The 15444-nt window shown below is 42.8% G+C and overlaps 1 protein-coding gene across 5 annotated transcripts in view; it reads right to left on the bottom strand.

Moving 5' to 3' along the window:
* The window catches only part of LOC135240343 (protein TANC1-like), a 133888-nt gene that overhangs the window by 118194 nt on the left and 250 nt on the right, over positions 1–15444 (bottom strand). The gene's annotated exons all lie outside the window — the stretch shown is intronic.

Raw genomic sequence — 15444 nt, 5'->3', positions numbered from 1 at the left:
ATTACAGGGCGGAACCCTTGATTACATATTAGAGATTGAAACAAGTTTGATTATCGAACAAAAAAACGACAGCCCAACTGCAGTCATTGAGGAAGAATCTATGGCATCTGAAGATGACCGCCAAGAGCAGATGAAGCTAATGAGCTCTGGAGGAGATAACTCATGCAGTTAATGCATGTAGCTATCATTTTAACAGCAGTTAGAAAATTAAAAGGAAAAGATTGTTCAAGTTCAAGCCTTTATTGTCATTCTTATCATTACAGACGAGTGTAAGGCCAAGAACGGAGTATAGCACCCCCAGAACCACAGTACAGTATAAGAACAGCCATAAACAAAAAAAAAACTGAAATAAATACAGGAATTAACATTATAAAATAAAAAAAGACAATTAATAAATGGAAAGTAGGCATTTTTCCAGCTTGGGGTATTCATATCAATGTCAAATTGGACTGCATATGATCCACAAAAACGGATGATTGACTTTTGAATAAGTTATGATTGTGCACACACTGCTTGGGAAAACCCCAAAATTTGCTACTCACCATATGCTGGGCTACGACTTGTGCCACATGCCTAGTCTGAGCAGGCAGGCGGCGCAGACACTAATTGCAGAATACGCCGAAACCACAATTGCAAACGCTGCACCAAAATTGCAGTGCAGCGATTGATCTTCGCTGACACACCCATACGGCGCCCCTCTCCTCCCGCTTCAAGGCCCGCCGATCCACCAAATCACCAAACGGGCTCGGGCGCATCAAAATCCACGACAAGAATACCGCTTCACCAGAGAAACTGCTCGCTACATGCCACGTGACAGCCGAGAAATGGAGCCTTATGCTTCAAGCTACATTCTGCATCCTCATCCTCATACCCATATAACAAATATGACATTACCAGCAACTCAGCTGCTTCTCATGTGTCATCAGATGTCAGGCCCCTCAGGTTTGGCCAATGCCTTACTGAAACCTCTAACAAAACTTTGACTGTATGGCTAGGCTATTGCTGAATACTCAATCACATTCCATTTAGGCTAACTCCGTGGAACATAGATCCAATAAATATCCATATTAACTGTATACTAAACCAGAAAAGTACTGAAAAGGAGCAATCAGACAACACAAGGCTGAAAACAGAGGACAAGAAAGTCTGAGGTAATGTGGTAAATAAATGTGACATTACTGGGCCTTTTCCACTGAAGGAACCTCTTCTGGAACTCAGGAAATGTTTGTTTTTTAACCTCCAGGAAACGAGGCTGATTTTAGTTCCTGGGTCATGGTTCCTATCCCCCTTTTTTACCCCCTGCTTGCGAGGGATTACTTTTCGGTGGACGGCAAACTACTGGGGAGGAGATTTGCTGATTTGTCTAATGCAATAATCATGAGAATCACCAAACAGATGAAGTGGAAACAGAAAAACATTTGGCAACAACTAGAGAGCAACCAAGTAAGCAATTGCTTTTTAAAAAATTAAAAATAAATAATAAAATAGCTTAAGATGACGATGATTAGGCTGCCTTTTTATTTTTTACTTTACATTTACATTTTCAGTGACTTATGAAATGTATCACCTCTCTGGCGCGTGTATGTTTCCCCATCATATTAACTCATCATACAGGCCATAATCTTAGCATTGTTTTGTTTTAGTTAAAAATTAAACAAGAGTGTGTGCGGTTGTTGTTGTACAGTATAAACAGAAATAAATAAAAACGTGCCTTATATTTCACAGCCAATTGCTTGCTTGGATGCCTTGTTTGGATGCGTCATGCAACACCTGTAACCAAATGCAACTAATTAAACGTAACTGTCGCTTTTTTTTCGGTCACTTCCTCCTACTTTGCCAGATCTTCACGGTTCTTGAGGTGCGGTGGAAAAGCCAACAAGAACGCTCTCCAGGAAGCGCGCAGACCCTGTAGTGGATAGTTCCGGCCCCCTTTCAGTTCCTACAACCCGGTGCACAAGGGCCATAAGACCTGAAGAACGAGCAGCCACTGAGACAGGAGCTGAGAAACAGCCTGTCCAAACTGTCCGTTCGTCAAGCCCAGTGTGGCGTTGGGCTCTGTGCTGTGTAAAGTGGGACAGCGAGCGCAGTCCCGGGGGGGGGGGTATTCTGCTTGAACGGTTCAGTGACTGCTGACACGCACTGTCCCCCACCACCGTCCAAAGTGGAGGGAGCCCACAAGCAGACACTAACCTGGAAAAAACTTCTTTTTATAACACAGGCTTCCCAAAAGAAAACGAATGTGGGTTTCGGAATCAGGATACCAATGCCGAACTAATTTAAGTTCACATATTATGCTACTAATTGGAGGGCCATGATTCTGCAAAGAGCCATGATTCTGCATACGCGCTCAGTGACAACACACACGGTCTAGATAGAACAAGGGTATTCAAGGTCACAGCTGTGACGTACAGCTAGGTTGGGAGATGCAAATAAGTGGGTCACCGAGATGCAAATATAACTGATCTGAATGGCTTCTAAACGATTTTAAAAAATGAAAAGAATTTTCTGGAATACCAAAAGTAAACTCTTTAAAAAGATAAGTAAAAAATATATATTTATTGATTTACTGAACTATATTCCGACCCCCCCCAAACACTTTGCGTATCTATTCTTTGCTCTGTGAAAGCATTCTACAGGTAGAAGGTGAAAAGTTAAGTAAAGCAGACACGGAACTGCTTTTCATAACTGCTTCAGGCAAATACCATTTAAGCATGAGCCTGTTAGCATGTGGTCCTGCTTTGTGCCGAGATGTCAAACAATGTGAATGAGCAACTGAGCAACCTTCAGCTCAACTTCTCCTGCAAGCGAACCCCTTATTTACTCTTCTCCTGTCAACCAAAACTGTCTTTCATCAATGGGGCCAACAGTCAGTCTAGCACTGCTGTCATGGCAACAGAAGAACTCACCAAAGCAGCACTATTTTGACCTTCATTTCATTCTAAAATGCATTTTACAAAAGATCTGTGAGGGGAAGCCATGCTATTTAAGTACAATCAGCTCTCACCTCAGAGGGCTAAACTAACAGGACCACTGCCAAAACAGTTTGAAACTAACTGTCGAGGTCCATTCAAACAATCTCATCCAAGATTATGGAGTTTATTGTATTAAGTTAATTCAACCACTAGATTGGAGCACAAAATTCAATGAACAGCTGACAGGTTTACCATGACACCACCAATGTGATGCATCATAAACCTTAATTCGTTATGCCCAAATTCAGTTTGCATAGTCTTCCCCAAGAAGCCCTTGTGAAACCAGTATGGATTCAAAATTCACCCATCTGTGACAAAGAACAAAGGCTGTATTCTCTTCATAACGGGTCTATCACCACCAATTCATTAGAAATATGGAGGACATCTGGAAATTCCAAAAATGCTTTACTTCAAGTTTGCCCCCATTTAGGCCAGGAATCCTTTATTGATGCGTTCAAAACCTTCCGTTTTTCTTCCCCTGGTTCAGCAAAGACACTGACAACTTGAAAGACTTTTTTTTTCTGAAGCACAAGGTCTACAACAGTCAACAGTCATTTCAAGATCTACAAAAGATCTCTACAACTGCTCTCTCCATTGATACTTACTCATTTTATCAGGTAGGCCTACTTCATTCAGCCTTCGAGGTTACGCAGTTTTCTTGGAACAGTTCATTACAGGCCTGTGCTTCTGATGAACGACCTTTATTTATTTTAAAGTTAAAGGCTAAATGCTAATAAATAAGTAAACAAATAAATAGACAGATAAATAAGTAAATAAATTATTTGTGCGGAACAGGGAGCTCCATGGCTTTAATGTGCATTTAGATTAGGGAAAATCTTATCATTCCAGGACTCTCAGCTTGGCCAGTGCTCTGGGTCTTATCTCCAGCACCTACGCATGGAGTCTGCAGGACACTGGCTCGGGCTCTTATCTCGCAGAGGACCCAACCATTCCTGCGGCCTGCTGTGCGCCTTGTTGACCTGGGCTGCGTTTCCTACATCACCACTCTTTGATGTTTCTCCCCTTCGTCCCTGCCAAAGCCTAGCCTAAATTTAGCTTGATCAACCTTGCTTGGTTAAGAGAAACTTCCTAGCCTGCTAAAATGTTCCATTCCCACCCACTGGACACCATTTTGTCCCAAATCCGCACCCACTGCTGCAGGCCTGAAGTTTGGATCTTGAACTTCTTATCTCTCTAACACCTGGCACACAAAATGTAGCCTATGACGAATGCTTGAGTTTGGAGTGAACATAGAGATGAAGATGAGGAACACAGTAACAACACAACAGCACAATGAGGAGAACCACAGTGGCACGTAGCCTAATTCACTTTGACTTCAACCAATGTGGAAGTCATGGTGCCAATACCACCCACCACACAAGGTTTTATCGCAATTCAGTATTATACATAGGCTACTCAATATGTAGGCCACAATAAACACTGGTAAATGATGCTGCAACAGAACTGGACTTACACAACAGCAAAGAAGTGAGCCACCACATAGATCCCAGATGGTTTTGATTTGAATGCAAAACCATAAATGCAACACAGTCCTTTTGCAGCATTGTCAGTTTGCATGTTTCTTCTGACATGATACTCTTTTAAAACAAATATTTTAAAAAGCCTGTATGAGCATCCAGATCGCTTTTTCTTGCTTCTAAACTTAAACATCATAGCACCTGGTCGCGTACATGTAGATGCATTTCAGAACCATAAAAGAAAAATAAAATGTCACAAAACGACGAATTAAAAAAATAAACAAAATAAATCCAGCGAAACCTATTTAACGTATCACACATAAAGCCATCACCTGTTTGCAGCTTTTCACATCATATAGCCTAATAAATTGTTTTTTTTACAAACATCGTTGTTTATTGTTTATCTCCCAACTGAAAGGTGCTACCTTTTGGCTTCAAACCTACTAAGTAGCCCATCTACAAGCAGCTAAGAAGGTGCTCTCCCAAGCAATTACTGAACACTTGATGGGGGTGACACACACCACAAGACTTTTTCAAGCCATGGAATGACTTATGGCAAATGTCAATTAATAGAGCTAAATAGGACTAAATTTGTCGGTACATTTTTAACATATTTGAGCATATTTTTCTTTTTCAAGTTAAACAGTAGCCTATACTGTGCCACTTCTTGGTTACGTATCGTAGCGCTTTCAGCGCATGTGCTGTGATAATCCGAAGCGTGCCCTGGTCCGCAGTCGGTTCTGTTGTTGAACACATATTTCCCCCTCTTCTCCAAACAGACTTGCGATGTGCTTCCCGGTGGTGGTCATTTCCTTTCTCTCTCTCTGTCCATCTCGACCGATGAACCGAAAATGAGTTTCTCACAGTCCTCACACTGCTGTTATAACACACCGCTCTGTCCAGAAAAAAAAAAACTACATGCCGCTGTGCTACAATCTCCTGCAACCTTGGGACTTACATTCTTCTGGAAAATAGCACTAGGAAACAAAACCCTGGAATCTGGATTTCACCTCTGACCTTCAAAGCCTTCTATATTTCTAGGAGCGAAGGTCACAGTAGCTTTCAGAAATCTGATTATCAAAGGGCATGCCCTGTAAATTTCTGCATTTTGGCCAACTTCACCTGCGTTCCAAACAAACTGACATTAATAGTTAATAATAGCCTATATCAGACGCACTATTCAACAGTGCACACTCCATAAACTCTTGTTGTTTCGAATGACTTAGGCTAACTCCATTAACGCTCACCTGTGGTAAAAGTAACCAAAAAAAGGAATGTGATAAGTAATCTAACTACCAGTAGGCATTCACACTGTGGTGCATTCTCACTAATGTTACACAAAACATTAACTAAACTAAGACTCCTAGCTTTAAATGTGAACTTACTACTAACTAGCAAGCTGTTTTACCTTGTGAAGGTTAGTTTGACTATTTAGCCTATAGAATGGTTTAGATGAGGTAATTCATTAATAAGTTATTAGATTAACAAAATATTAATAGCCTACAGTTTTGGTTGTTATTCAAGTTGATTAGCTTGCCAAGTATTCTGTAATTGGGCACCTAGGGCAACACTCATACAGGTGTTGAATGCACAAGATGGCAAAAATCACATTCCCCTCTGGTGCTCCTGAATATTCAACTGGCATCTGTTTTGTATGCATGAGCACATTCAAAACTGAAAAGCATTCAATATTATATTTACTCAGAACATAACAGGGGTCTAAAGAATAGTTCAGCAGTCTACGTAGGTTTAAAGAACCAATACGAACATCTTGACTCAGAACTGAACTGTGTTCTACAATTGTTCAAATGCAGCATACATTTATTATGCTTTTCCTTTTTCATTCTTTCATTTCACTTTTTAAATTCTGCATCTAAAATGCAGAATCATGCACAACACCCATCATAAAATTCTTGCTTCAATGACCTCACAAAAAAAAGCAATAATCTAGCCTGTTAGTCCAGACCTCCCTCAGTTACTACAGTAGTTTTCATCCTTCCCACAATGCCTTGCTCATTCACTATAAGTGTGTGTCCCTCGGGGCATCTTTAAGTGAGACTCAATCCTCATAATTCTATTCAAACTCAGGTAGGTTTCCAGTAGCGGGCATTTAATAACCTGCTTAATCCGCTCTGATTGGCGTTCTTCTCACAAATGCCGCGCTTAATTATCTACCTGCAGCCTCCTCTCCCCAGGCGATCGCGTTTCATCACCTGCACCTACGTTATCCGGGAGGTGAGAATCTTCCAATTCACATACAACAGAAACACCTAGCACTTCAGAATGCTTCCCTTTAATAACACTGTCCCTTTTTTTTTTTTTAGAGAGTATTCTCTAAATCCCCATTGCAAAACACATCCCACTGAATGCGCGCAATGTAAAGAATCTGACCGGCCCTCGGTTTTCCCTGACCTTTTCCCGCCTCATTATAAAAAGCATCACGCTTGGAAGTCAGCCAACGGTTGAATGATTGCTGAAGTGCAGATAGGATGTACGGAATTCTCTCAATCTTCTAATAAACCCAAGAAATTCCACAGCGCTAAAAAAAAAAAAAAACATTGGAAAATGAATTACCCGCAACCGTTAATCAGCCTCTATCAACCCCTGACAGCTTAATTTTAAAAGAATAATTGGTTAATGTTTTGTCTTATTTTAGCAAAGCTAACTACGCTGGGAAATGTAGTTTCAGAACTGCTCTCACCTCCAAATCCCACAAACTATCCTGTTTTCCAGAACGGGTTGTAGGGTACAACTGTGTGAACTTATTCCTGTGGTCTGTGGCCTATCTCTGTGGTGCTAGATCAGATGCCTTATTTATTCAGACATTCTCTCTCACAACCCACTTCTCCCAACAACTGAATTGATAAATGTTACAAATAGTCCTCTAATCTGAAATTTGTCTGTCTCACCTACATTAAAGAACTGCGATAGGTCTAACAGAACTCTTTGTTTACCGTTTGGATGCCAGCTTCTCGCTGACCACTTGAAGGAGACAGAAGGCAGTCAGAAGGGTTAGCCTAGTTTCTCGATTCACGTTCTATCTGCGGAATAATCTGGCTTTCCACTTGGGTCGAGCCCACGTCACAACTTGAATGACGTCATTTCCCCCTTTTGATCATAACTCTAGAGTGGCCATACTGAACTTATCAAGTTTATTTGATACGGTCTATTGCTTCATCCTCTGGGGCATGCCAAACTATACTCAGCACTGCAGCCTCAGCCACAACATGTACAGCTAGCAGCGTCTCGTGATTATCTCTCCCTACCAAGCTCGATTACTAGACGGGTAAGGATACCAAATGTCCCATTCTCACTTATGTAAATATTATCACCTCTGCCTTTGGAAATGCTTTCATCTCTCTCTGTGTTGACACAATATTTTAAATAGCCTTCTCCAAAGTAGGCCATGAATCTCCATCTCACTGCCTACGGTGGGTTCCTTGTTGACACCACGACTCCCACCGTGGCTGACTCTGCAGTTATTACTCTCTGCTCTGTGCGTTAAAGTGGTTTCTGTTAGGCCTATCAGTTGCGTTGCATCTGCTTTTATTGATGAACAAGGTTTAAAAACTGGATGATTTCCAGGATTTTTGTTGAGAGCTTATTCTCAACCATTTGACCTCAATGGATGTTGACTGAGTAAATAACTTCTTTTTTTTCCAGGAGCAATATCTTGAGAGGAATCTGCACAAAGAAAACCAACTATACCAGTTGGTTTTCTCTCTGTACAGCTTGTTCTCAAAATACCATGTGCCACAAATGCCAATATTTCTTTTTTCCACTCTTGCTTGAAGGAAACTAAATGCAGTTTCTAGCATGTTATTTTCTCCTGCTTTGAAAAGAACATTGAGTCCCTAAAAGCTGAATGAAGAACAGCAGATGAAGACTAAAACTGCTGTTAACAGCTACACTATACATCAGGACTGCTGCAACAGAAGCACTTATGCTTCGATGTCAGACTCTCAAGCAGTCAACGCAGAATTTATAAGGCTAAAGTACTAAATTGTCCCCAGATGCAAAACAATGAAGCAAAAAATATAACTGACAACTGCAATGCATGTGGGCTATTCACATAGAGCAGTAGGCATACTTCGCACTGATTCTGTCAGTCCTAGGCTGCAATCAGCCAATTGTGTTGGTTAAGAGCTGCCTGAAAGAGAGTGATCCTGAAATTGGGCGAAATGTTAAACTGACTGATTAAATTCCCGCATTCATTTCCAAAGAGTGAACACCGACCTTCAGGACAAAGACAAGGTCGTGACAACAGAACGTAAATTGTGTGAACATTCAAAATACCACAGGAAAACAGGCCAATATTGGCCTTAAAATACACGTGTCCTAGATGACAAAGAATAGATGAAATACTGCACCACTGCCGTAAAAGACAATCTTATTGACTCAAGAGTGTGTGTGAATCAATGACAATTTCAAGGTTAAGGCAACGGCTGATTTTCACACTCCTTTCAGTGAAGAGAAAGACTAAAAGGAGTGTGAAAATCAACATGTTCTTCTATTCATTCATCAATTTTATATTGATAGAAGAAACAAAAAGAAACTTTTTGCTAAAACTCTAGGGAGGCTGGATTTGACCAGCCCCCAAGGTACGTGATGAAGATAGAGAGATAAGCAGAACAATGAGATGTTCACTTGAGTCTCACAAAACTAACCACACACGTAACTTCTCCCGCAGACCCCCCCCCCCCCACCTCCGTATTTGAAGCCTTTTCCCTAAGTGGCTATCGAGTGAACTGCAATACTTTTGCTGCAAAAAGAACTTAAAACCCTGCCCACCCTATTTTAAGCCAACATAGAAAGCCAAAAAAGAGGCCAGTGTTCTCTGCGGAAATATAAAATCAATAAACTTTCAAAAGATGAAATCGTGGTTTAACTCGTTATTACCATAAACTACCTTGTGACCATATTCTAAAACTGCCCACCCTGGCTGCCTGGGGCATAAAGCAGAGTGCATCAGTGGCAGATGTAATGCTCTGTCATACTAGACTATAAATCTCAGCATTTTGTAAAAAATGTCATCTAGCTAGCGAACTAGGCTATCTCACTAGCGAACTATCTATCTGCACAGCTAGCAAAATTCACAAGCTACAGTAAATTGATGTTAACTAAGCATTGTTACCAGTAACTTCATTCAACCATTATGTTAACTTGCACACACTCAAGATTATAACCCAAAATATGTACCGGATACTTAATTTGCTGTACATCATATCGATTGCATTCATATCTGCTAACATACAGATTAAATGCAAGTGGATGTGAGAGAAAAAAAGAACAAAAAGGACACGCCAGTTTCCCAGACATGGGCATGCCCCCTGCAGTCATGGGACTCTCCCTTTTAGCTCCAGTGCGCTAGCATTGTTGCACAAACACAATGGCAGTGCCCCGGTTTTGGCTTGCTGCCCCTGTACGCAAGCCCCAGAACATGAATGGGTGACGTCATGATCTCTTTGTCCATTTTTCTCTACCATCTATGATTCTACCCCACAAGCCGAAATGTAAGGCACACTGTGAAAATTTCCTGGCCGGTATCATCCAGTGAACGTAATACAAAACTAGCATGGGAAAGATCGTGCTGCTCTGCCAGCTAATTTCACGCTGTCATCATTAGCACCAAAGGGGGTAAAACCAAAACAGTGTGTCACTGCTATACATTCACGCAGCTGCATAGCTCAGGAGAAATGACGCCTACACACATAAATCTGTGAGAGGTTTCGTATGACGGAATGGACATTTCTGAAAACACTTTTAAATTTCCTCAAAATTTTCCTGCATTTGAAAATAAAAAAATATATTTTCAAACAAATGGACTAGTCCTGGCCAGGTGATTTCTGGCAGACGGCAGGTAAAAACCTGCCAAGCTCATTGATAAAATCTCCAAACTTCCTGTTCCTCTTGGAACGGGCCCGGGTCGAGCTTTATTCCAGACAGCATACGGCACACGTGCTCAAGCATTTCGTCTGAATCGCCTGAGGAGGCCCTCTCTTCTGGACCGGCGCTAACCTCCCCAGACCGTGGGTAAGAGTTCAGACATGTTTCTGACGCTAATCGCTTCCACTCGCAGAATTTACGGTCGCGCCCAGGGGCGTGGAAAGTGTCTCATGACCCGACACGAACGGATCGCCGTGCCACTGGGAAAAGGGGGGAATGACAAAGCATCAGAACCGCGAGTCTTTCCCCTTCGCCACACACTCGACCGGTCTGAGTCATCGTTACGCGCACAACGGTACACAAAGCCTCCGCGCTTAAGCAAACGGTACGTTCAGCCTAGCTTTCGTTCACACAGTTCAAACACGAACAAATAAAATCCACCTCGTAGACTATATTGCACCCTTCTGTAGGATTCCAGACTCCAGAGACCTGGCAGAACGTTAATATTTCACCTTAGTCAGCAGTGATTTAATGCCATGAAAACACACTCATTTTACAGTTTATGTTGTGGGTTTTAAAATCAAACTTGAAGCAGAGCTGGGGACTGACCTCCAAGCCACAGGTCGCCTCACCCCAGCCAGGTATAGGCTACATTTACCTGCCTGCCTTATCAGTTCTCTTCAAAAGCCCATTAGAGCTACTCCTTCACTTGATTTGAAGCAGCGCACCTTCGCCCAATCAGAGAAAAGCCGACATCAAACAATCATGTCATCGTAGGGTTTTTATAATCTGGACTCAAGCACGGCAGCAGCTGTGCCTCGGAATCCCAGCCATTTCCTGCCGCGCTCCTAAGTCAGGCACCAGAAGCCGTCCCCATGAGTACAGGTGAAACGGGGCCGAGTGCCACAGGTACACACAGCTGAGACGACCACCGGTAGCAACAGCCCGGGCGGCAAAGGTGGTCCCTACTTCCAGCCCCCACAGGGGGGCCCGTGCGCTGGCTTTTCACACACGCAGGCGGACCGCCTCCCAGAGCGTCTGGGGCTTCCTGCCGTTCGCCGGGAGTTAAACATTAACTGGCAGGGTTTAAAGTCTTCAGGCTTTCCCTTAACAAATAGCTGGCGTGTCTTCACGCGAGGGCCCCGGCCAAGCCGGCTGGATTAACCATTACGCGGTAAGCATCTCCAGGTTCCAGCCGGTTTTTTTTTTTCCCTGTTACTTTACCTTGAGAGGTGAGAGAATGGACAGGAAACTCCTTTTGCAGATCAGGAACTCCAATCCCTCAGCCCTCATGGCTACAGCAGATGTGTGGTGTCTGAATAATAACTCAACCCCCGCCCCCCCACCCCCATCCAGTCAAAGGGACATACCCCAGGTGCTCAGCGCAGACGGCCCCCCAGATAAGGAAGCACGGGAATTTTCATATTGCGGCGGCATAGCGGGCCTGCCTCAAGGCCTCGGAAAGAACCGGAAAGAAAACAAGACTTTCGTTCGGCGTTCAGAATCCAGCTCCGACCGTACGCGCCTCAAACATAGGCTACCTCGGGTTCCCGGCTCGGACAACGCTAGCAGCGAGGGTGTTCGACAGGGTGAAGGGGTGGGGCAGAACGCATCGAACTGAACACCAGTGCCCAGGCCCTTCTCAGAACCAGCCTGTCCGTCCTCAAAGCCTCCAAGTCCCCAGGAGCAATCTCCAGTTTCAAATAGCACTGTGCCATAAAAATCTCTGGAGCTTCTCCAAACGAGTTAGAAAAATGTCAATTGCAATCAGATTGTTGATACTGTGGAAGCACACGCTCACTTTCCACACAAAGCCAGGAAATGGACAGCTAGGTTTCTTCACAGCTTACCACAAATGTGAAATATTTTTTTACTTCAGTGAATTTTTCATTCTGCTGAATGTGGAAACTGAAAAACATATCATAAAACATTCGACCAAACCACCGCAGGCTTCGAAATGTATTTTCTCAGTAAACATGATGAGGTCACTTTAAATAGTTTTCAATGGGTGGTACAGTAGCTGTGTGTGCACTTCATTTTTTCCAGAAGGTCCCATGCCCAGAACCCAGCCTAAATCTTCATCCAAAGTACCCTGGAGGTCTCAGGAAGCAAACAACCGTAGAACTATGGCCTACTTAACGTGCTCTTTTCCCACCATTTTAACTAAAAACTTGCAGGCACCAAATGCTATAAATGTGTTGCCCAGGACTAGGCCGACTTGTTAAGTAAATAAAACCGGTAAGGCCTTTTCATAAGGGGGGGGGGGGGAACCTGATTCACTGACAACACAAAAAATATTGGGGTTCATGAATAGCCTCATAATGCTATAATGAATACAAGTAATGGGGATCGTGCCAGGTTCACATAATGACACAAGCGGCGCTCGGATGTGGTTCAGCGCTGGTTAGCCAGTTAAACCCAAACGTGTCAACACATTTCTGTCCCCAATGACCCGAGAAGTTTCAGGAGATGCAGCGGAGCGCCAGGTTTGCAAACAACACCACACTACCGGCAAGCCTCTATTGTCACATACACTGGCCAAAGGCCAAAGCCACCGGCAGTGTTATCACAAATACCCTTCACAACGGGGACACCTGAGAATTACAGGCTTCTGTCTGTCCTTTCAACAGTTCTCAGATATTGAGCTTTAAAGTTATTGTCAGTTTATTCGCTTTCATCACTTTCATAACTTTCTAAAAACGGGAATTACACCCAGACTTTAAACTTCTGACATTTTTAACACCACGCACATGTAAAGAATGACAAGTACAAAATTTATCTGTATATAGCCTAACTCATTTTCTACAAAAACATCATTTAGAATTGCCAGGCCATTCAAGCCACCAAGACAGCCGTGAGACGGTAAGAAACCCCCCAACAAGGAGGAACCCCGCAACACACACACCTCTCATTTACAAACACAGGCAAACATGATGCCTTCAAGCGTGGAAATAGACATTTGTTTCAACAACAGATTATGGCAATCTCTACAAGCAGGCCTTGTGTAAGAGAGACGCAGTACGCACAGCCTAATGTTTGCAATGGGCCTCACCGCAGTCTTAACCTGACCCGCCTCATACAGCTGTGGATTAGCTCATGTAAACAGGACCCGATCGCCAAGGCAGAAACAGCTTCGCACCCAGCGCTCAGCCTCACAGTGCTAGTCTGCAGAGTCCACTTCTAAACAGAAGCATAACAGAGGCCTGTGTGGTCTCCACATACTCCATTACTCCTGTGAGGTCAGAGCAGCCCCACGGCCTGCGCTCCCCACGCCAGACCTGGCCTCTTTGGGTGCCCACACCTGTTTGTTGCCAACTGGCTTAAAACCATGGGAACGGGACTCTCCCCCGAGACGCAGACCCTGTTGTCAGTTAGACGTAAAACAAACACCCAAGTCGGCGGTTTCATTAAAAGGAGCTCCAAACGGTTGATCGAGGCGTTTATTTTACCGTGTGACAACAACAACAATGGTGCCTCCAAGAACATGGGAACACAACTGTTTGCTGCTTTGGTGTATCAAAACTACTGCAGGTAAACAAAGCCCTTGAATGTTCATAGTCATACCTACGACAACTCAACCAAATGCTAACATAACAGCAAAACAAAGCCATTGAATATCCATAGAGTCATACCCACGACAACTCAAATGCTAACATAAACAGCACACAAATCAAGGCTGGGATAGCTATACGTAATCATAGATGAATTATGACAATTAATGCAATACTCATTGTAAGTATTAAAGCTGAGTTAACTTGTTTGGAAACAGACTGATCAAATGGGCCCCAAAGTACTCCTTTCTGAGAGGGCTGAACACGGTTGAATCAATACAAGATAAAGTAATTAATAATGTTGGTGTACTTCTGTACTAAGTCTTAGTAACTCCTCATAGCTTGGACTTCCATTAACCAAATTTTCTGACTATTTAGGGTGACTTCCAAAGTCTACTACATTGTAAACTCACACACTCTTCAGCAAAGACATGGAATGCAGGGTTCTTCCTCGATTTCATCTGCCTGTTGATCAAAATGAAACCTGACAGCTCAGCATGAGAATCATTTAGAGAGAGTTAAAGTAGCTTTTTTCCCCAAAACACCTGGGGTCTAACGAGGCTCAGAGCTCATTTCATAACAGATGACTCAATGACTCACTGCAGCCACTGGCACTGCTGCCAATATGTCTGGCCCGTTGCATATCAAATGAGTCAACGCTATAAATGGGCTGGGTCACGATTTTCAGAACAATTAAAATACTTTTTGTTCACACAAGTTATCAAAACAGCAACTGTGCTTTTTTTCTGTAAAGCATGCTTTTGGAAAATGCTGACTGCCCAACACAAGTGTGGATAACAACGCATTGGCTTTGTTATACGCACTGGCTTTATAATAATATTCAATATTGATTCGTCTGACACCAACTACCATTGTTTATATCGATAATATTTTCAAGCCAAGGGTAAACAGTCCTACCGCACAAGGCTAAATTACCAGAATAGTTTCGTTTGCGGCTGTCAGTTTAAAGCGAGAAAAGAATTTGGGACGGTAAACTTACTTAAACAGTGACCATGCAGTCTTTCAAAGGCAAATGTATAAGAAGTAAGCTTTGCGATTTGTTTCAACACTTTTTAGGTAAACAACTTTTCCTTTAAATTTTTATCCAGAGCTCATACGCCTGCTATACGTTTCATTCAAGTAAATACATTACTATTATTCTTTAAAGTAGGCATATTGCGTCTCACGACAGGACACTGAGAAACGAAATACGAATGAACGTTAGCTGCCAAGATACAGTGCACTGCATAGCAATTACAGTACCTAGGCTAACTTTAACGTGCAGGCAAGTTAGCGAGCTAGCCCAAACTAAACCGCGCGTCAAAGTTTGTCAAACTACTACTGGTGCTGGTAAATCTGAGACAGTTCACGACAGGTTTAAATTCCCATATTGCAAAAACATTTAATGCTGCCCACAATTTCTAGAGCACACTATATAATATACCATTTCTCCTCAAAGACATGCCCAAACACATTCCAATCCGTACCTTCACCAACCTCTAGTCTAACTTGGTCGCCTAGCTCAAACGAAAGTTTTTATTCCTACTTTTCCCATCC

Source organism: Anguilla rostrata, chromosome 15, assembly GCF_018555375.3.
Source record: "Anguilla rostrata isolate EN2019 chromosome 15, ASM1855537v3, whole genome shotgun sequence".
NCBI classification, from domain to species: Eukaryota; Metazoa; Chordata; class Actinopteri; order Anguilliformes; family Anguillidae; genus Anguilla; species Anguilla rostrata.
This window is presented reverse-complemented; position numbering and strand designations above follow the sequence as displayed.